The sequence below is a fragment of the Onychomys torridus genome, unplaced genomic scaffold (assembly GCF_903995425.1).
Source record: "Onychomys torridus unplaced genomic scaffold, mOncTor1.1, whole genome shotgun sequence".
Taxonomy (NCBI): Eukaryota; Metazoa; Chordata; class Mammalia; order Rodentia; family Cricetidae; genus Onychomys; species Onychomys torridus.
The window spans coordinates 131,192-151,612 of NW_023413756.1; the positions used below are offsets into that span (position 1 = coordinate 131,192).

The window sequence follows — 20,421 nt, forward strand, 5'->3', positions numbered from 1 at the left end:
GCACAGACATGCATGAAGGCAAAACACCCACGCACATGAAATAATAATAAAAAAGAAAAGGCAGTGTTGGCAGCAAGCTTTCCAAAGGGCAGATCCAACCATCAGACTCTAAATAGTGGTTATTCTAGGGATCTAGAGTTGAGGTTATGAGGAGAGGCTTGATAACTTTCTTCCAAGTGGGCGAAGATATTAGCTAGGTTTAATAAGAGTTGGAAGCAGGGTGTGGTGAGGCATGCCTATAATACCTGTACTCAGGAGGCTAACGCAGGAGGATCACAAGCTAAAGCCATCCTGAGTACAGAGTGACCCTGACTCAAAAATAAATGATTAAAAAAAGAGGTGTAATATTATGTGTAGAGAAAACTAACTTTCAGGAGAGAGCAGCTTCTGAAGGCAGTAATTTCTTGACCCCAGACTGTGGGTTTAGCTCTCAGTTCATAAGAACACTGGAAATCTTTGTGCTGAACCTGTGAAAAACAGACCATGCCTTACCAAAATGTAGTGCTTGGTTATCAAACAAAGCAAATTAGTGTTATTTGTTATTCTTTTTTTTTATTTACTTAGTTATTTATTTTATTTTTTTTATTTTTATTTTTATTTCCTGACAGGGTTTCTCTGTGCAGCCCTGGCTGTCCTGGAACTCACTCTGTAGACCAGGCTGGCCTCGAACTCACAGAGATCCACCTGGCTCTGCCTCCCGAGTGCTGGGATCAAAGGCGTGTGCCACCACCGGCTTATTTGTTATTCTAACTTCATGTTGTTGTGAAACACCGAGACCAAAAGCACATTCAGGGAGGAAAAGGTGTCACAGTCTATCTTTGAGAGGAGATTGTCAGGGTAGGAAATCAAGGCAGGAACCACGGAGGAACTTACTTGCTGGCTCGCTCTTCGACTTATCCCAACCTGGTGCTTAATTAGCCCTTTCTTACAGCCCTGTATCATCTGCCTTGTGAGCTAGGCCCTCCTGCGTTGATTAATGTTCATCTTGCTTTGTCCCTCATAGATGTGCCCAGAGAGGACAGTTCCATTATGGAGACTCGTTCCTCGTGTGATTCTGGGCTGTTTAAAGGTGACGATGAGTGCTGACTGGGAAGTTAGTGACATTGTAGAAACTGCTGACTATAGGAGAAAATGGACACTGAATCTAGGCCTTCTTTTCTGGTATGGGGACTGAACCCAGGGCCTTGTGCTTGCCTGCTAAGCCGCTACTACACCTGCTGGGTCTGGGAATCAGGCAAATATTAAGGTCAAGGCCACCAAAGTTAGATGAGCAGAAGCAACTGTATTCCTTCACCGTGGGGTACCAGAACTTCTAACTAGTTAGGGCCACAGGGAGGTTGGGATCTGCACTGTGACCTCCAACAGGGAGGTCCTTTTTTTTTTTTTTTTTTTTTTTTTTTTAAAGCAAAGCTGTAAGTGGGGTGGAGGGTGGGAGGTGTCAAGGTGATGTAAGAAAAGGAATTTTTACAATTTGAAGTTAAGTCTTGGGTGATGGTACATTCCTGGAATTTACAACTTGTGTTAACATTTTATAATTAGTAGTACAATCTGTGATAACAGGTATTTGTACAAGCTTAGCAGGGGGTTTGTAGAAGCTTGTTTATACAAGTCTGCTTATCTTAACGCAGCTCTTGACACAGCTGGGGTCTTGTCTTAATTTTTAGCCAACTGTTCTTCCTGTGACTGAGAATATAGGGCAAGGGTCAAGCAATAGGAGAAGCTGGGTAGGTGGGCTAATGTTCGGGCTTACTCTGGGCCTTTCATACCACTAAGCCCTACTCTTCCTTTTTTATGTTAAGACAGGGTTCACTAAGTTGTCCAGGTATGCCTTGAACTTTGGGTCTTGGCTCAGCCTTCTGAGTAGCTGAGAGTACAGGGCTATGCCAGTAAAAAGCCAGGAACAAAAGTAAAGAGAAATCTACAGGAAGCACTATTTTTAAATACAACCCTTAAATTGTACTGCAGGATATGTACTGTAGGAAATGTATCAACAGAGAACAGGCATAAAATAATGTAATAAAAAGATCAGTCGAGTGAAACAGGTTAAGTTGACTCTGTTTGCTTCTCCTTAAATGTATGACCTGTATAGTAGCAAAGCTTAGTGATAGACTTGAAGAAGAAAAAAAATGGAAAACAACTTTATATTCTGGAGTTATTAGGGACAGCTCAGTAATAACTCAATAAATAAATAAATAAAAAGCCTGTTTTGTTGAAAGGCACTGAGCGTGTTTCTCTGGTGCCCTCTGACCTAGAGAAAGCTGGATCCTGCCCAAGGCCTGAACTTTGCTCAGCAGTTTACTGCAACCACGACCCAACACCGAAGCGGGGAGCAGTGTGGGAAGAAAACAGAAAGAATGTGGTTTTCCAGGGGCTGCAGAGACAGCTAGGCAGTTAAGAGCACTGGCTATTTTTCCAGAGAACCCGGGTTCAATTCCCAGCACCCATATGGCAGCTTACAACTATCTGTGACTCCAGTTCAAGGGTATCCAATACCTTCACACCAATAAAATAAAGTTAAATAAGTTATTTGACAAAAAAAAAAAAAAAAAAAAAAAAAGAATGGTTTTTCCTGCTTTATCAACTATGGATTTGTTTTTTTGTTGTGTTTTGTTTTTTCTTTTTAAAGTAAATTTGAAAGAGTTTAATATTAGCAATAACCACCACAATGATATGTGTGGTATGAAGACCCAGTGGCTTAGCGGCAGAGTGTTTCTCCTTGGAATAAAACTGCAAAGTTTCCAGGTGTAGGGTTGGACTGGGGACATTTTCAAAATGGAAGACTTAAGCCCATAAACAGATTTCTTCATCATAACCTTTGAGCTCCTTGGGGCTTATCAGCAACTCATTGTTCTTATAGTTAATATTTATGACATATTTCAGACACATGAAGGGATCAGAAGTTACGACAAACCCATAAACCAGCTCAGTAAATACACAGTGGGCTTCCTGTGCTCCCCACCACCACCACCAGGGCATTTCCTTTCCCATCCCATAGAGGGAGCCATGACTTTGAACTTAATGTTTATAGGACCTTCATTATCCGTTTTTAAAGGTGTCTTAATCCATTTTCTGCTGTTTTAAAAGAGTACATGAGACTAGGCATTATTTATTTGTTCTGAGTTTCTGGGGAGGCAATTGCTCTATGTCTATCCCTGTCCTTCCCCCTGCTCTTTCTTTTGAGGTGGGATCTGTGAGTTGCTTAACCTGGCCTTGAACTCACTCTGTAGCCCAGGCAGGCCTTGAACTGGTGAACCTTTTGCTTTAGCTTCCCAAGCAGCTGGGGATTGTGGAGTCTGCATTACCAACCCTGGCCACTGTTGAGTACTGTATAAAGACACTTATTTCTGCCCCCTGTTCTAGCGCTCAGAAGTGTAAGAGCCCATAGCATCCATATTTGGTGAGGCCCTCAGAGCAGAAAGCAAACAGATATATGAGGAAGAGAGAAAAAGAAGGCCAAACTAGAGATGGCTAACTCATTCCTAGACAATTCATGAGTGTGGATGACTCAGACACCTCCCACCAGACCCCACCTTCAAGCATGGCTGTGTTGAGGTAAACATACCATTTAGGGGAACACAGTGAAACAGGAGCAGACAGTTAGGTTACTTAGTTCCTCAGGGTATGAACAGTGTTCTCTAAGATTTTTTAAAATTATTTATTTATTTATTTATTTATTTATTTTTATTATTTCATGTACATTTGTGTTTTGCCTGCATGTATATCTGTCTGTGTGAGGGTGTTCGATCCTCTGGAACTAGAGTTACAGACAGCTGTGAGTTGCTATGTGGGTGCTGGGAATTGAACCTGGGTCCTCTGGAAGAACCAGTGTTCTTAACCACTGAACCATCTCTCCAGCCCCAACTCTGAAGATTTATTGTATGTTTTATACCTACATGAGAGTTTCTGTGTATAATACTGGTGTGGGGTTATTACTGGTTTTATCAGAAATTATCAAATTGTCCTCCAAAGTCATTATAAGAACTTACATTCATACCATCATTGTGTGAGAACTGCCCTTTTTCCTTTTCTCCATTAATTGGAAACTTACTGGGGTTTTTTTGTTTGTTTGTTTGTTTGCTTTTGGGTTGTTTTTTTTTTTTTTTTTTTTGCCAATCTAGCCTGGCATGGTAGTGCACACCTATAATTCTAACACTTGGGAGACAGAGCTGAAGGATGAATTCAAGTTCATTCTCAGCTACATTGTGAGTTCAAAGCTGGCCTGAGCTGCATGGAATCCCATCTCAAAATAAATGCATAAATAAATGAGTAAATCAAATTAAAGATATGAGAGTTGAGGGCTAGTTAGGAAGAGGATTACTAGCAGGGGACAAAGAAGGGTAATGAGGGAGAATATAATTGAAATACATGATGCACACATGTAAAAATCTCATAAAAAGTCAGGCAATGGTGGCACACTTGGGAGGCAGAGCCAGGCGGATCTCTGTGAGTTCGAGGCCAGCCTGGAGTTCTAGGAAAGGTGTAAAGCTGCACAGAAAAACCCTGTCTTGGGAAAAAAAAGAAAGAATGAATGAAGAAAGGAAGGAAGGAAGGAAGGAAGGAAGGAAGGAAGGAAGGAAGGAAGGAAGACCTCATAATAAAACCCACCATTTGAACAACCCAATTTAAAAATGGGCTAAAGAGCCGGGTGTTGGTGGCGCACGCCTTTAATCCTAGCACTCAGGAGGCAGAGGCAGGCAGATCTTGGTGAGTTTGAGGCCAGCCTGGTCTCCAAAGTGAGTTCCAGGAAAGGCGCAAAACTACACAGAGAAACCCTGTCTCGAAAAACCAAAAAAAAAAAAAAAAAAGGCTAAAGAGCTAAATAGAAAGACATTTAAGGAAATGCTCAACATCCTTATTCATCAGAGAAATGCAAATCAAAACGACTCTGAGATACCACCTTACACCTGTCAGAATGGCTATGATCAAAAACACTAATGACATTATATGTTGGAGAGGATGTGGAGCAAAGGGAACACTCCTTCACTGTTGGTGGGAATGCACACTTGTACAACCACTGTGGAAATCAGTATGGCAGTTTCTCATAAAGTAGGAATCGATCTACCTCAAGACCCAGCCATACCACTCTTGGGCATATATCCAAGGAATGCTCACTCATACCACAAAGATTCATGCTCAACTATGTTCATAGCAGCACTATTTGTAATAGTCAGAACCTGGAAACAACCTAGATGCCTGTCAACTGAAGAATGGATTAAGAAAATGTGGTACATATACACAATGGAGTACTACTCAGCAGAGAAAAACAATGACAGCATGAAATTTGCAGGCAAATGGATGGAACTAGAAAAAATCATCCTGAGTGAGGTAACCCAAACCCAGAAGGACAAACAGGTATGTGCTCACTCATAAGTGGATTCTAGATATAAAACAAAGAACAATCAGACTGCAACCCACAGAACAGGGAGGCTATATAGCAGGGAGCCCCTAGGATGACTGTGGCTTATAATAAGTTTTGGTTTTACTCAATTACTGTGCAAGCCCCAATGAAACATTTCACAATTAGGATAAGAATTTGTACTGTATCAAGATGATAATAGAAAAAAATAAAATAATTAATTAATTTAAAAACCCATGGGGCTGGAGAGATGGCTCAGTGGTTAAGAGCACTAACTATTCTTCCAGAGGACCTGGGTTCAATTCCCAGCACCCACATGACAGCTCACAACTGTCTGTAATTCCAGTTCCAGGGGACCTGACACCCATGGCAAAACACCAATGCACATAAAATAAAAATAAATAAAATTTTTTAAAACCTACTCTTATACATAATTAACATATGCTAATAAAACATTAAAATAAAATTATAATTTTTTTGCCAATTTGATAGGTATAGAATGACTTCTCATTTCCAAAGATACTCTGATTATGAATGAAGCAAAGTGTAGTTATGAAGGCTTTTTTTGCCCATATCTTTTTCTTTTTTTTTTTTCTGACAGTGTTTCTCCATATAGCTCTGGCTGTCCTAGAACTCACTCTGTAGACCAGGCTGGCCTCTAACTCACAGAGATCCACCAGCCTTTGCCTCCCGAGTGCTGGGATTAAAGAAGTGTGCCGCTGCCGCCACCACCACCACCACCATTTTTGCCCATTTCCTTACTGGATTATTTATCTTTTTCTTACTGGTTTATAGATATGTTTTATATGTCCTGAATGCAAATTAATTGTCTTTTAACTTTGTTTACAGTTGCTTTTTATTTTAATTTTTTGAGAAAAAATGTTCCTACTTGACCCAGGTTGGTCTTAAACTAGAGATCTGCCTGTAGTTTCCTTTGAGAGACTGATTTTTATCTGTGACAACTGTTTCCTTTAAGTTTTATTTTTGTATCTCGTTTTATAAATGGTACCTAATTTGAAATTATTAAGCCTTTTTCTGAATCAAAAAGCTTGTTTTCTCTTTGTAGTGTTTTGATTTTCTTTGGCCTTGTTTGGATTTGCTGTGCAGCCTAAGTGGGCTTTGAACTTGGTTTCCTTCTCCCTTAGCTTCCAGAGTGCTGGGACCACTGATATGTACCACCATCCAAGCGTATTCTTCATACTTAAGTCTCTAGTCTACCAGATGACCTGGACCAGCAAGTGGTTCTTCAGTGACAGGGTCCTAAGGGGGAAAGAAAACCAGCAACGACAGCAACAGCCCCAGAAACTCTGGAACCAGGAGGTCTCAAATAAGCTGATGGCTTATGCCAAGCATGTTTATTAAGAAGTGCAGCCTCTTATATACATTTCACAGGGGGAACATGGGACAGAGTCAGCAGAAAGTGATCATACTGTGGGACGGTGTCAGCAGGAATGTTACACAAAGAGGACACATGGCATCTCCAGTGTGTAGACAGAGCACATGGCAGCTTTGGGACTGATAACCCCAGTCTCTTCAGGGGAAAAGGCAGGTTCCCAGTAACTAAAACCTTAACTCCTTCTAGGCCCTTGATCTAGCCCCAGACTAGATCTTGCCAAGTCTGCCCCTGGGCAAGGACACAGAACTAGTGTTCTCTGTTATTTCATTGGGGCCTCTGAGAAAGCCTTGGATTGGTCTGGCTCACAACAGATCATGGAATACAATACACATGCGGAGGGTGGAACCTGCATTTGTCGTTTCTATATAATATCTTTATCAGTTGGGTTTGCTTGGATATCTATCCACCCCAAATTTAGTGGTAAAAAGAACTACTATCTATTTCATCTATCTGTGAACCCTGGTTTAGCTAGGCTCGTTCATGATTCTGTGGTCATTTACCTGTCACCTGGATTGTTCTTACACTGGCAGTTGACAAACAGGGTTGTCTGTCTGGGCATCTGGCATGTCTACAAACACATCTCTCATTCGATACCTGGTTTTTTCATAGCTGTGGAATGGAACAATACCAATTGTATAAGCCTTTGCATGTTTGGTAATGTCCAATTCAACAGAAGTTACTTAGCTGAACTTAGACTAGACTGAGTTAAATTACATTATGAGGAAATAGAGAGGGAACTAATTGATTGGTTTTTGCAATACTCAATTTACCATAATAGTTGTTGAAGCACCATTTGTAACAGTTCATTCTTATTCCAACGTTATGTTATATCTCTTTAGATACACATCAAGTTTCATATATGTATTACTTTTCTGTTGCTATGATAAAATACCGTGACTAAGAGTAACTTCAAGAAGAAAGAGTGTATTTATTTTTGGTTTACAGTTCCAAAGGGATAGAGTCCATCATGGCAGGATGGCAGGAACAGAAAGCAGGCTGATCACATTTTCATCCACATAGGAAAGGGTGGTGGGGAGAGCGGGGAGGGGGAGGGAGAGGGAGTCTCATGTGCAAGAAGTGGCATAACCCTTAAAGTGGTCCCCAGTGACATGCTTTATCTGGAAAGCCTCCACCTCCTAAAGGTACCATAACCTTCCCAAACAGTGCCATCGGCAAGGGATCAAGTGAGCAGATACATGAGCCTGTGGGATACATTTCTAGTTGAAGCCATTACATATATATGTTACATATATATACACGTATATTTGGTCTATTTCCACCATATATACAAATAAAACTTTCTATTATTTTCCTCTTCTAACACCTATATCATACTATTTTACTCTTCTATTTTGACAATGTCTTTATAGTTTTTGTTTGTTTTGTTAAGACAAAGTTTCTTTTTGTAGTTAGGCTGGCCTGGAACTTGTTATGTAGCCCAGACTGGCCTTGAACTTACAATCCTCCTGCCTTAGCCCAGGTGTTGAGATTACAGATCTGAGCCACCACACCAGGCTTCTGCCTTCTTCGTGTGTGTGTGTGTGTGTGTGTGTGTGTGTGTGTGTGTGTGTGTGTTTTGTATGTACATATTTGTGTGGAGTGTACAGTTATGTCTTGAGGTAGATGTTGAATGTCTTTTTCCATTGCTCTCCACCTTATTTTTGAGACATGGTCTTTCCCTTAACCCAGAGCTCATCAATATAGCTAGACTGGCTGGCTGCAGAGAGCCCCTCTTTCTCCCCAATGTTGGGATCACAACCATACATCACTGCTCCCCACATTCAGGTGAGTGCTGGAGATCTGAACTGTAACATGCATGGCAAGCACTTTACACACCAAGCCATCTCCTGAGAGCATCTTCTCTATGTAAGGAAATAAAGAGGAAAGAAGAGTCTATAGACTGAAAGACATTTGAAAGATCTATTTTTTTCAAATGGGCAATAGTAAATTAATTTACAGTGGTAATTTATTTTTATCTGATATGCATTGTCATTTTGCCTGCATGTATATCTGTGTGAGACTGTCATATTCCCTGGAACTGGAGTTACAGACAGCCATGAGCTGCCATGTGGGTGCTAGGAATTGAACCCAGGTCCCCTGGAAGAGGTGAGGCAGGGGAGGGGAGGAGGAGAAATCACATGACAGGTCTAGAAACTGGGGGCTTAAATACCCTGCAGATGTGGTCTTGAGTTTCTGAGGAGAGCCGTGGACTTTTGATGGCCTTTCTGTGAGGGGCAGGGTTTGGAATGGGAAGGAGTAGGGTGCAGGCAAGGCAGAGTTTCCAGCTAGACACCAACAAGGCTGTTAGAAAGAAAAAAGATGTGGTGGTTCTAAAAGTGTTATGATTACAGGAGCAATTATGGGTAAGGTTGTCAGATTTAACAAAAAACAAAAAAACTGGACATGTAGACACATAGTTACATTTAGCTTTAGATTCTCAGTGGAATAAAGATACTCTTAACACTTTTTATGTGAAATTCAACTCTAACTGGATTTCCTATGTCTGACAAAAAACCCATGATTTTATTTAAGATGGTAAAGTAGTTTACATTAGCCCACCTTTCTTGTAGCTAGAAGAGATTGCCAAGCAGGGCTCTGGGGGAAAGTTGATGGAACTGGCAAGTACCTTCTACTTCTGCACCACATGGTGCCCTGAGTCAGAGCCGTCACCTTGCCACCACAAGGTGATCCTGCAGTTGGAAGACACATGCAGAACAGTGAGGCAGAAAGAGAAGGATCTGGGACCTAGTAAAATCTCTGAGTCCCACCTCATGGGAAAAAAGTTCTATATCCTGTGTAGGCAGAAGTTTCTGTCCTCAAGCGCTCTCAAGTAACCACACAGAGGCTTAATATTAGTTGTAAATGCTCAGTCAATAGCTTAGGCTTGTTACTAGCCAGCTCTTACATTTTCAATTATCCTGTATTTTTAATCTACACTTTGCCATGTGTGAAAGGTAAATGGTGCTTGTGGTGGCACTGGTTACCATGTGGAAAGGTCACAGTCATGACAGAACCCAGTGGTACTTTTAGAGCTTTATTAGGAGGGAAAGGGAAGGAAGGGAGAGCCAGGCCTGGTGGGGAAGGGAAGTGGGGAGCAGAGCAGAGAACAGAGAGAGAGTGGGGGTCCCTGTCCGCCTTTTAAGGTGAGTATGTAGTTGCCAGCGCCCCCTGATGATGTAAGACACAAAACCCCTCTCCCCAGCTGCTCATGTACAGGATCCTAACAATACCTCTTTGTACCTTTCCTCAGTACAGCATGTCTGTCTTGCTTCTCTCTGAGTCTGCTCTCTATTCCTGACTCCACCCTTCTTCCTCCCAGCATTCTCAGATTGGCTCTTCCACCTAACCTTATCCTGTTCAGCTATTGGCCAGTGAGCTTCGTTATCAAACCAATCACAGCAACATATATTCACACAGTGTAAAGGAATATTCTACCATCCCAGGATGCTTCCAGTAGCCTTGAGATGCTTTGCTTCTCTATAGAATTCCTCCAGAATCATCTGAACTTATTCTGTATTTCGAGAAATCCACGGGAGTCTGCTTAAAGGGTAAAAGGGATTTATTATGAAAGAAAACTTAGTAAAACAGAATAGGAGAATCGTTGCAGGGTCCTGAAAGGCTGAGGTACTGTCCCACGCTGTGCTGAGTCAGTCTGCCATCCAAGCCCATGAGGGAGAGAAGAGCCTGGTGTACTGTCTCAGGTCCTTAAGGGTAGCCCCCAGGCCACATCCCAGGGGAGGCACTTCAAGGTCATAGGTAGGTAGACCAGATATCCATTACAATTCTGAGATTAGAAGATGAAGCTGTGGTGCTGGGGGAGGGGAGGAGGATGGTGGGGAAGGCTCTGACTATGTTGGTATAGCCCAGGCTGCTATGGAACTCACTATGTAGCAGCTCAGGCTGACCCAGAACTCACAATAATTGTCCTGCCTCAACCTACCAAGTACAGGGGACGTTTTCTAGATTCCTCATTTTAGCTAATTTTTTTTTTCATGATTTTCATGTTTCTGTACTCACGATTTCTGTTTTATTATTATTTTTATATTTCTCGTTTTCTCCCTATTTAGGTTAGCTGGTAATGTTCTATTTCCTTTTCTTTTTATCGCAGAACTTTCTTCTCTGTTTCCATTTTCTCACTTAATTTCCACATCTATTTCCTGCTGTCAGCTCCTTCCCTCCCCCTCGGACTGTCGGCTGCTTCTCTCCGTTCTGCATTGCCAGGTTCACAACATCTGCATGCTGCTCTATGAACAGAATAGAATCCTCGCGTTTGTTTTCCATCTGAGGCCCTTGCCCTAGCTCTTTCCCTTCACTTCCTGCTCGACAGAACTTCAGCTTCCACACACTTTTCTTTTCAAGAAAGGCTGATGAAACTGATGGGACCAACGCTTCCAAATTCATGCATTTTCAAACTTGTTATTAGTTACTTTTAAATTTCAACCAAATCTTGACATCTTGTAACAATTCTAAGTCATATTTTCTTTTTCAGAAATGATCCTGTAGGCTTTTGCTAACACTAAGGTTATTGTGATGAAGTGTGAGAACAGCCTGAATTTTTGCCCTTAAAAATGCCATCTGCTGGGCTGGAGAGATGACTCAGTGGTTAAGAGCACTGGCTGCTCTTGCAGAGGACCTGGGTTTGATTCTCAGCACCCACATTGTAGCTCATGACCATCTCTAACTCCAATTCCAGGGGATCCAATGTCCTTCACGGACACCGCACACATGTGCTACATTGACAAGCATGCAGGCAAAACACCCATACTCATACAATTAATAAATAAATCTTTGTAAAAAAATGTCTTTAGTCAGGCATGGTGGTGCAAGCCCTTGGGAGGCTGAGGCTGGGGAAGCAGGAGTTTGAGACCAGCCTGGTCTACATAGACTTTGTCTCACCAAACAAAACAAACAAAAATGCCTTTGATCTTTTGATTTGGCCTCCAAGTGATTTTTCATCTTTGGTATGAAGAACTTGCCTAGGCGTTCTCTTCCTTTCTTGAGTTTTGCTGTCTCTGGTCATTCGAATCTACTTGTGTCTCTAGAGAACATTCTTTAATTATAGCCTTAAATATTTTTTCTGATCTATTATGCAGTGCCTATTGTATTAAAAATTGTCTTAGCACCCACTTAACATCTTAAAATAAGACTCATTTACTAACTGAAAGTTTCTGTGGGTCGGAGTCTGAGCCAGGTTCTGCTCTGGATCTCGCTCTCCAGGCTGCAGGGGACAGTGTCAGCCAGAGTTCCAAACTCTACTAGTTGTTTGAAGAATGACTTGATTATACAGGGAGGTCCCTGAGGACCTTGCCCATCACACAGTCCTTTTGTTGTCCTGGATCTGCTATTACCCTTTTCGTTGGAGCTCATCCAGCTGTTGTCTTTACCGATCATTTTCTGTAGACTCCTTGTTAGGTCTTTATTCCCATTGCTCACTTTTTAAATCTTTGAACATTTCTATCATTTATTTACAGCATCATCTGGTTCCTTTGACTATTTCCATATTTGCCGTAATTGTGGGGGGGGGGGGGGGTGGGAACAAGCCTTGGAAGGCACTTGTGGAGGCCAGAGGTAGACTTTAGGAGTATCAGGTGTCTTCCTCAATTGCTGTCCAGGATCTCTCACTGAACCTGGAGCCTGTAGATTCAGCTGTCTGGACAGGAAGCACCTGGAGTCAGCCTGTCTCCACCCCTCAATGCTGGCCTTACAGATGCACATCAACACACTTGGCTCTTCCGTGGTGCTGGGATCTGAACTCGGGTCCTCACGTTTGCAAGCAGCCACTTTACCCGCAGGGCTGTTTCCCTGTCTTACTCTTTCCCACTTCTTCTTTTCTAATCCCTGTCAGGGACATTTCACATCCTTGCCGTCCTCTCCATCCTCCTTCCCAGCCTTCCCTTCCTCAGTCTCTTCTTAACCTCCTTCCTGCTCCTCTTCCGTTTAATGCTTTAGTCTCTTGTCTATTTTGTGCTGGTTTTTATATATAAAATAAGCAGTTGTTGTTACTTTGTTTTCATTCATAACAGAGTGTTTAGTTACAGTTTTTACATGCTTGTGGTAATTTTCTGGTGAGTAATCTTCAGTTTCTTTTCTTACAGTATTTTTCAAACTATCTTCGGCTTTTTGTTTACTCATTTCGGAGTGTGTGAATCCTTACAGTGCTATCTGGGTTTATTTGTAGGCATGTATGTGGGAGGTAAACAAGGCTATGTGTTGATAATTACCTTCTCTCAGGACTTTGAAGATATCTCATTTCTTTCTCTGATATTGAAAAGTCTATTATTGTTCAGATTACCATAAAAAAATCACTGTTTCTTTTTTTTCTTTTCAAGTTAAAGTCATGATGTGGAATGGGGGAGTGCGTACCAGGTGGGCACTGCAGGTCTGAGGAGCGCTCCCTAAGGTGGGCACTGCAGGTCTGAGGAGCTCCCTAAGGTGGGCACTGCAGGTCTGAGAAGCTCCCTAAGGTGGGCACTGCAGGTCTGAGGATCTCCCTAAGGTGGGCACTGCAGGTCTGAGGAGCTCCCTAAGGTGGGCACTGCAGGTCTGAGAAGCTCCCTAAGGTGGGCACTGCAGGTCTGAGGAGCTCCCTAAGGTGGGCACTGCAGGTCTGAGAAGATCTCCCTAAGGTGGGCACTGCAGGTCTGAGAATATCTCCCTAAGGTGGGCACTGCAGGTCTGAGAAGCTCCCTAAGGTGGGCACTGCAGGTCTGAGGAGCTCCCTAAGGTGGGCACTGCAGGTCTGAGGAGCTCCCTAAGGTGGGCACTGCAGGTCTGAGGAGCTCCCTAAGGTGGGCACTGCAGGTCTGAGGAGCTTCCTAAGCTGGGCACTCTTCTGCCTTTGGTTGCCACAGCTTTCCCCACCGAGCTCTTGGGATGATTCCCAAGACTGTATCTTTAAAGGTCATGTTTTCCATAGCGCTTCTGCACTCCTCTCTCTCCCTCTCTCTCTCCCTCTCTTTCTTTCTTTTTTTTTTTTTTTTCTAGACAGAGTTTCTCAGTTTAGTCCTGGCTGTCCTGGAACCCACTCTGTAGCCCAGGCTGGCCTCAAACTCCAGAGATCCACCTGCCTCTGCCTCCCAAGTACTGGCATTAAAGGCGTGCGCCACTGCTGCCGCCACCACCACCACCCGGCCCTGCATTCCCTTCTTCTTCTTTTTTTTTTTTAAGATTTATTTATTTATTATGTATACAGAAGAAGGCACCAGATCTCATTACAGATGGTTTGGGAGCCACCATGTGGTTGCTGGGAATTGATCTCAGGACCTCTGGAAGAGCAGTCGGTGTTCTTAACCTCTGAGCCATCTCTGCAGTCTGCATTCCCTTCTTAAACTCTTCAGAGATGGACAGTTTCATAGTACTGTGTCTTGCTGTAGGGCCCTTCTTCCTTATCCTGAATTGATTAGTTCTTTGTTTCATTATTGGACTTGACGATGTTTTTCTGTTCTGTAATTACTTCTTAGGAACAGTGTGGGACATCATATGGACTTCCCCTGTCTCCCACCCCCTTTCTTTGTTTCTGTCATTTTTGTGCTATGTATGTTTTTTGTTTAATTTAAAGATTTATTTTTTCATTTTATTTTATGTGTATAGGTGTTTTGTCTGAATATGTCTGTGTAACACATGCATGCAGTGCCCAAGGTGATCAGAAGAGGGCATCAGATCCTCTGTAACTGGAGTTACAGATGATTGCCAGCAGCCATGTGGGTGCTAGGAACCAAACCCAGGTCCCCTTCAAAAGCAACAGCACTCTTCACCACTGAGCATTTCTCCAGCCCTCTATGCTATGTTTTAAGCATCGTTTGTTGCTTGCTCTGATTTCCATGTCTTGAAAGCCTTTCCATGTGACTTTTTTTTTAGTAGTACCTCACTCTTTGGTCCTCTGGGTACTCTTTAGTTGTCATCAATGCATTTGACAATTTTTACTTGGGTTACAATCATCTGAATTTGTGGTGGCGCACGCCTTTAACCCCAGCACTCTGGAGGCAGAGGCAGGCGGGATCTCTGTGAGTTCAAGGCCAGCCTGGTCTCCAAAGCGAGTTCCAGGAAAGGCACAAAGCTACACAGAGACACCCTGTCTCAAAAAACAAAAATTAAAAATGTATTTATTTTATGTATATAGTACTCTATCTGCATGTATACCTGAAAGCCAGAAGAGGGCATCAGATCCCACTATAGATGGCTGTGAGCCACCACGTAGGTGCTGGGAATTGAACTCAGGACCTCTGGAAGATCAGCTAAGATCAGTTAAGATCAGTGCTCTTAACTGCTGAGCCATCTCTCCAGCCCTCTAACTTTTCAGTGAGGGAATAATTCTTCTTAATCAGATGCACAGATCTTACCACAACCCTAAGGTTTTGTTGTTGTTGTTGTTATTTAGACTGTCTCTGACAATTAAAAACTAAACTTCTTAGATACCAAAGTTGGGAAATGTCCCAATCCTACCTTACCATTCTGGTTTCCAGTCTCTGACTTATTTTATATTATATTTAAAAGACTTTAAAGAAAACCCTTAGGTTCATAGTAAAATGGCAAGTGTTCCGCCCTGGCTGGCTCCCATTGCCCCTTCCCCTCAGCCTCTGCAGTGGACGCCTGGGGCGGGCGCCCTGGTTGTTCTGGTCGGCAGGACCCACTGTGGCGCAGTTTCAAGCACTGGAACCCCTCAAGCTGGAACCTGGCTCCAGCGTTCTGAGTCTCCGGGAAGCACCGCGGGGACTTCTCCAATGCTGGCGTGTCATTCCGAGCAAAGCTTGCCCTGGATTTAAGGCTGGGGGAACAGAGGGTTTCCTCCGTGGCCCGGGCACACCAGGGCTGGAGGCTCGCTTCTTTTCTCTGCAGCGGGGCGTTGGTCCTCCATCCCAGCAAGATTCCCTCTGGGGTTCTCCTTCCCTCCTTGGCATGTACTTCTTCCCGGGAATGGACTTACCCTGGCCCTTCAGAGCCGCAGCCTCCGACCTGCAGAGCTGCCCAGAGGAAACGCAGACCTGTGGGTTCACCCGGAAGCGCTCGCTGTGTCCGCCAAGCCGCCCTGGCCTGTGGCTTTAGTGTGCGGTAGTCAGCAGGCGGTCTCAGTCACAGCTTTGAATCCTGCTCTGCTCCTTCCTGTCCTTGTGTGAGGCATCCCATTGTGTGTTTACATCCTTGTCCATAGACCGTGTGCCAGTGTTCTCTCTTTGACGTTTTTTGTGGTGGTGGTTCATTTGTTTGTGTGAGAGACAGTCTTGCTGTATTCGGTGTTTGCCTCAGTTCCCTGAGTCCTTTAAAGCTTCTATTGCCAGATAAGGGTAAGAAATTTCTTCTCAGCCGCGCCTGTTCTTCTAAGGAGCAGCTAAGGTATTCTTCATTTCTGTGACAGTGTTTTGGGTTTTTTGTTTTGTTTTGTTTTGTTTGTTTTGTAATTTCAGCACCCTTTTTCTTTTTCTTTTTTTAGTTTTAGAATTTCCTTTTGCTTGTCTGGAAGAACCCATCTGTGCTTCTGTTTGTCAGTTTTTTCCCAGCTGAGCCCTCAGCGCAGCATTTTAGTTATCATAAGTACTAGTCTGATACTGGCTGTCTTTTCAAGCTTTGGTTTTGACTTTTTAGTATCCTTATAAATTTCTGTTGAGGGCTGGAGAGATGGCTCAGAGGTTAAGAGCACTGGCTGTTCTCCCGGAGGTCCTGAGTTCAATTCCCAGCACCCACATGGTGGCTCACGACCATCTGTAGTGAGATCTGGCGCCCTCTTCTGGTGTGCAGGCAGCTGCAGTAGACTGGCGTTTAGTAATGTGGTGTTGTGGGGAGCCCACCAGAGAAGACCACTCAGACACAGTCTATCTGCAATTGAAAGCCTTTATTCCAGCTGGTTGGGACTACACTCGGGTATTTGAGACCCAGTAGTTAGAGTAAGGGGTTTTTCAAGGCAAAAACCACATCTTGGTGTCTCTCTCAGCAGTGTTGCAGGGGGAGGTTTTGTGCCTGCAAGCAGTTTAACAGAAGATAAGATAAGCAGTCAGCTGGAGGGGGAGATTTCCATAAGCAAGCAGTTTAACAGAAGCCTGCATAAATTAGCTGGGGCATCTTGACCTTGGGTTCCTAGAATAGAGTTGGGTAATTTTCCACGGGGCTTACCACTGAAAGGGCCTCAGCAAGAATACAAGATGGGGAACCTTTGCACTGTTTTGTCTTGTCACAGCTCCAAGAGAGGTGCCCTGGAGTTGACAGGTATGTCTTGGACTGTCTGTACCCTTGTGCTTTTGACCTTGGACTCAGAACTCTCCATCTGGTGAGGTGGAATGGCCAGAAGGATCTAATGGGAAGCATTTCCCCCTCCCCCAAGGCAGCTGGAGAGGGCTAGAGTCAGTTTTCTCTTCCTCCAGATCAATTAGGTTCTGATAAAATCTCCCAAGGTTAAGCTTTGATTACGGAGTTTCTTAACCGGGTGGGTCTGGGGAAGAACAGAACTTCTGGTGACTTCTCCTGACCCTGCAAGACGTGGGAGGCGGGCTTTTCTCTAATCTCAGTGTGAAAATCGCCAGTTCCTAGAGGCATGCTCAGACTGGTCCCTGGGCCTGTCCATCTCAGCCTCACCCATGCTGAGAGCAGTCCTCATTTACCAGTTAGGTTTCCTGCCAGGTTCTGGGGTCCAAGGAACTGCTGCTCCTGCTTCTCCCCTGGTAAGTGTGGTTCTCTGTATTTGCCCATGTGTTAACTACAACTGGGGCAGTGGTCTGCTCCAGGGCTTCAATTCTCCACTGTATCTGAGGAGAGACCCTGAACCCCAGTTTGTTATTAGGATAAAGCCTCAGTATCTATGATTCCTAGGCAAAACTAGAAACTTGAACTCCTTGCTATTTTTTTAATAGTTTTGATTTATTAGAAAAACAATGTAACACTTAAGAAAACTTACAAAAAAAAAAAAGAAGAAGAAAGGGAGGGAAGAAGGAAGGAAGGAAAAGATAGGATCTCTCTATGTAGACTAGGCTGTCCTCAAAACCATGGTGTTCTACCTGCCTTTGCCTCCCCAGTGCTAGGATTAAAAGTGTGCACCACTGTGCCCAGCTAAGAAAACATTTTAAGCAATCCCAGCATAGGAGGCAGAGGCAGGAAGATCACTGCCAGCTCAAGGCCAGCCCCATCTCCATAGTGAGATCCTGTCTCAGAACAAAGCAAAACCACAGAACACGGTAAGTAGAGAGATAACCCGCATGCTTTCCCTCTTCTGTCATCTTCTGTGGTGTGTGTTGACATGCACATGTACTTTTGCCCAGCGCTATCACAGCTGCTAGAACAATTTCCCATTACAGCACATATTAAGCATATTTCATTGTCAAGGTTCTTCTTACTTATGTTTTAAACTTCTGCTCAATACTCCATGTGGCCAATACGCATTGATTTCCATAATTTCTCCCCTGCTGTATATTGATCTGCTAATCACTTTCCTGTTGGACTCTATTCCCAGGATCGGCCACGTCAGTGAATTGTACACTAGGCCCTCTACATCAGATGCTTTATTCTCAACTTTTAGATGAAGGAATGCAAGCTTGGTTTGCCAACCTCCTATTCCAAGGATCAGAGCTGGTTTTAAACTCCTGCGTATTGAAACTTGAAAGCCCATTTTGTTTACTTCCATGTTCTGTTATCACTCACTCCAGCACCCTCCTTCAGTTGAATGACTCCCTGAGATAGAGCAAATTGTGACTCAGAATACACATTTTCAGATTTGTTTATGCCAGTTAGATATCACTCTTATCACTTTACTTGCCTTAATTTTTTCCTAAACTCAAAATCTGGGAAGGTACCAGTTTGCATTTTGTTTTCTAGGGAAGTTGAAAGGCTTTCCATATGCTTATGAGTCACTTTCTTGTTAAAGTCTGTTCTCCATTGGCTAAGTGCTGCCTTGATGTTTATGTTTTGCACGTAGAATTCGTCAGTCTGTTCTTTGATCATTTTAGCCGCTTCAGCCCTTAGCTGTCCCAAATATCTGATACCCAGGAGCAGTCTGTCTGTACATGTCACAGCACGTTTGAGCTTACTTCCAAGTTGTTATTTACTCACCCCAGGTTCACTTATTCAGTCAACCTTTCCTCCAGTTTTTGAATGAGGCATAAAAAGACTGTGGGAGCTTTGACATGTGTGAAATGCTGGCTATGGCTTAAGTCCCTTTCTAGATAAAGGGCAACCTCTCTCCAACCAAGAACTGGAATGTCTGCCTCTGCTTTGCAGTAAATGCTAAGCAGGGTAGAACCTACAACTTTCATGGAAGGGACTGACACCTCCCTTCCCAGCACCCTCTGCGCATGCCCCAAGTCTGGAGGACTCGGCCCCTCAAGCTTGGTGAAGCTGCAGGATTTGGGAGACCTGGCCACATGCCTGTCCTGCTAAGAATCTGGAAAGCATAGGACAGTGGGACTTGTATCAGGATCAGGATGCAGCTGTGGCTGAGCTAGGACCTTTACTACAGAAAAAGAAGCTACCCACCTAATTCCTGATTTAGCCAGATTAGGCAGAAGTGCAGACGTGAATCATTCCTTCACACCTCTGTGTTGGTGGTGAGGAGAAAATTTGTTGAGTAGATAAATAGGCCTGAGCAGGGGGCTGCCATTTTTATCATGTTCTGTCCTCTATCTGAACACCACTGGCTCTCTCAGTGCGGTGTGCCTGCGTCCCACACGATGCTGTCACATGCTTCCTTTTCCTCCTGATCCAGGAACTGATGGCATCAGTGAGGTTTTCTGGTCCTCTCTTGCTGCACCTAGTTCCGTTTGCCAACATGCACCCCCCTCTCCACGGGAGAAGGGGCCTTTGCATGTTACCTGCGGGACTCTTGCTTTAGCTTTTGTAGTTTGGCTTTCTTTCCACTTTCTTCTGTCACTTAGTTGCAGTGGGTTTTTTTGTTTTGTTTTGTTTTTTCCAGACAGGGTTTCTCTGTGTAGTTTTGGCGCCTGTCCTGGATCTCACTCTGTAGACCAGGCTGGCCTCGAACTCACAGAGATCTGATTGGCTCTGCCTCCCAAGTGCTGGGATTAAAGGCGTGAGCCACTGCTGCCCTGCAGTTGTGGTGTTTCTTAAAGGCTGTCCTGTGAAGGGTTATCATTTTGATGTGAGGAACAGGATTCTTTGGCCCCGTTACCTACTACCTGCTTCCGTGTCTTCAGCTCTCCCCCTTGAGGACTGGCAGACAAGAGCACCTGGTGAGAGAACTGGCCATAGCAGATGTCTGGTCTGTCTGCCATATTCTTGAGCCGATGCATCCGTCATTCACTTAGACATTGGTTACCCATCATGCATTTAATAGAAACAGGCAGCCTTCACTCTGCCTGCTGAGCTTGTCATCCCTGGCAAGGTTGACAGGTACCTCCAGGCCAGTTGTATTGCACATTTGAGTCTTTCAAAGGTGGTTCTTATGACTTAAATTTTAATTAGTTCAACAGAAAAATGGAGGAGAAATTTCCACAATTCTCTATTGATGCCTAATTGAGGCACACTTCAAATTATTTTATTTTAAGACAAATTCTCAATGTATTGCCCATGCTGGTCTTGAACTAGGTTATCCTCTTGCCTCAGCCTTCTGAATAGTTGGGATTATAGTTTTGTGACACTGTTACCTTCATGCTCATGAAACACTGAAATCTGCCTAGATCCCATCAGCCCTATGGGAAAAGCACCTGAGAAGTAAAGACTGTTTCTGACTCCT

At 43.7% G+C, this 20,421-nt stretch overlaps 1 protein-coding gene across 6 annotated transcripts in view; it reads left to right on the forward strand.

The window, feature by feature from the left end:
- Btd (biotinidase) overlaps positions 1-20,421 on the forward strand; it is a 34,419-nt gene that overhangs the window by 1,797 nt on the left and 12,201 nt on the right. The window contains exon 1 of one of the 6 annotated variants that reach the window (XM_036176721.1): positions 15,535-15,861. The exons of 1 other annotated variant lie outside the window; for it this stretch is intronic. The gene's annotated coding sequence lies outside the window, so the exon portion shown is untranslated. Of the gene's footprint in view, positions 1-15,534; positions 15,862-15,908; positions 16,083-16,865; positions 17,402-17,893; positions 17,912-20,421 lie in introns of those variants that run through there. 4 more of the 6 variants (XM_036176722.1, XM_036176718.1, XM_036176717.1 and 1 more) reach the window with 4 other exon arrangements.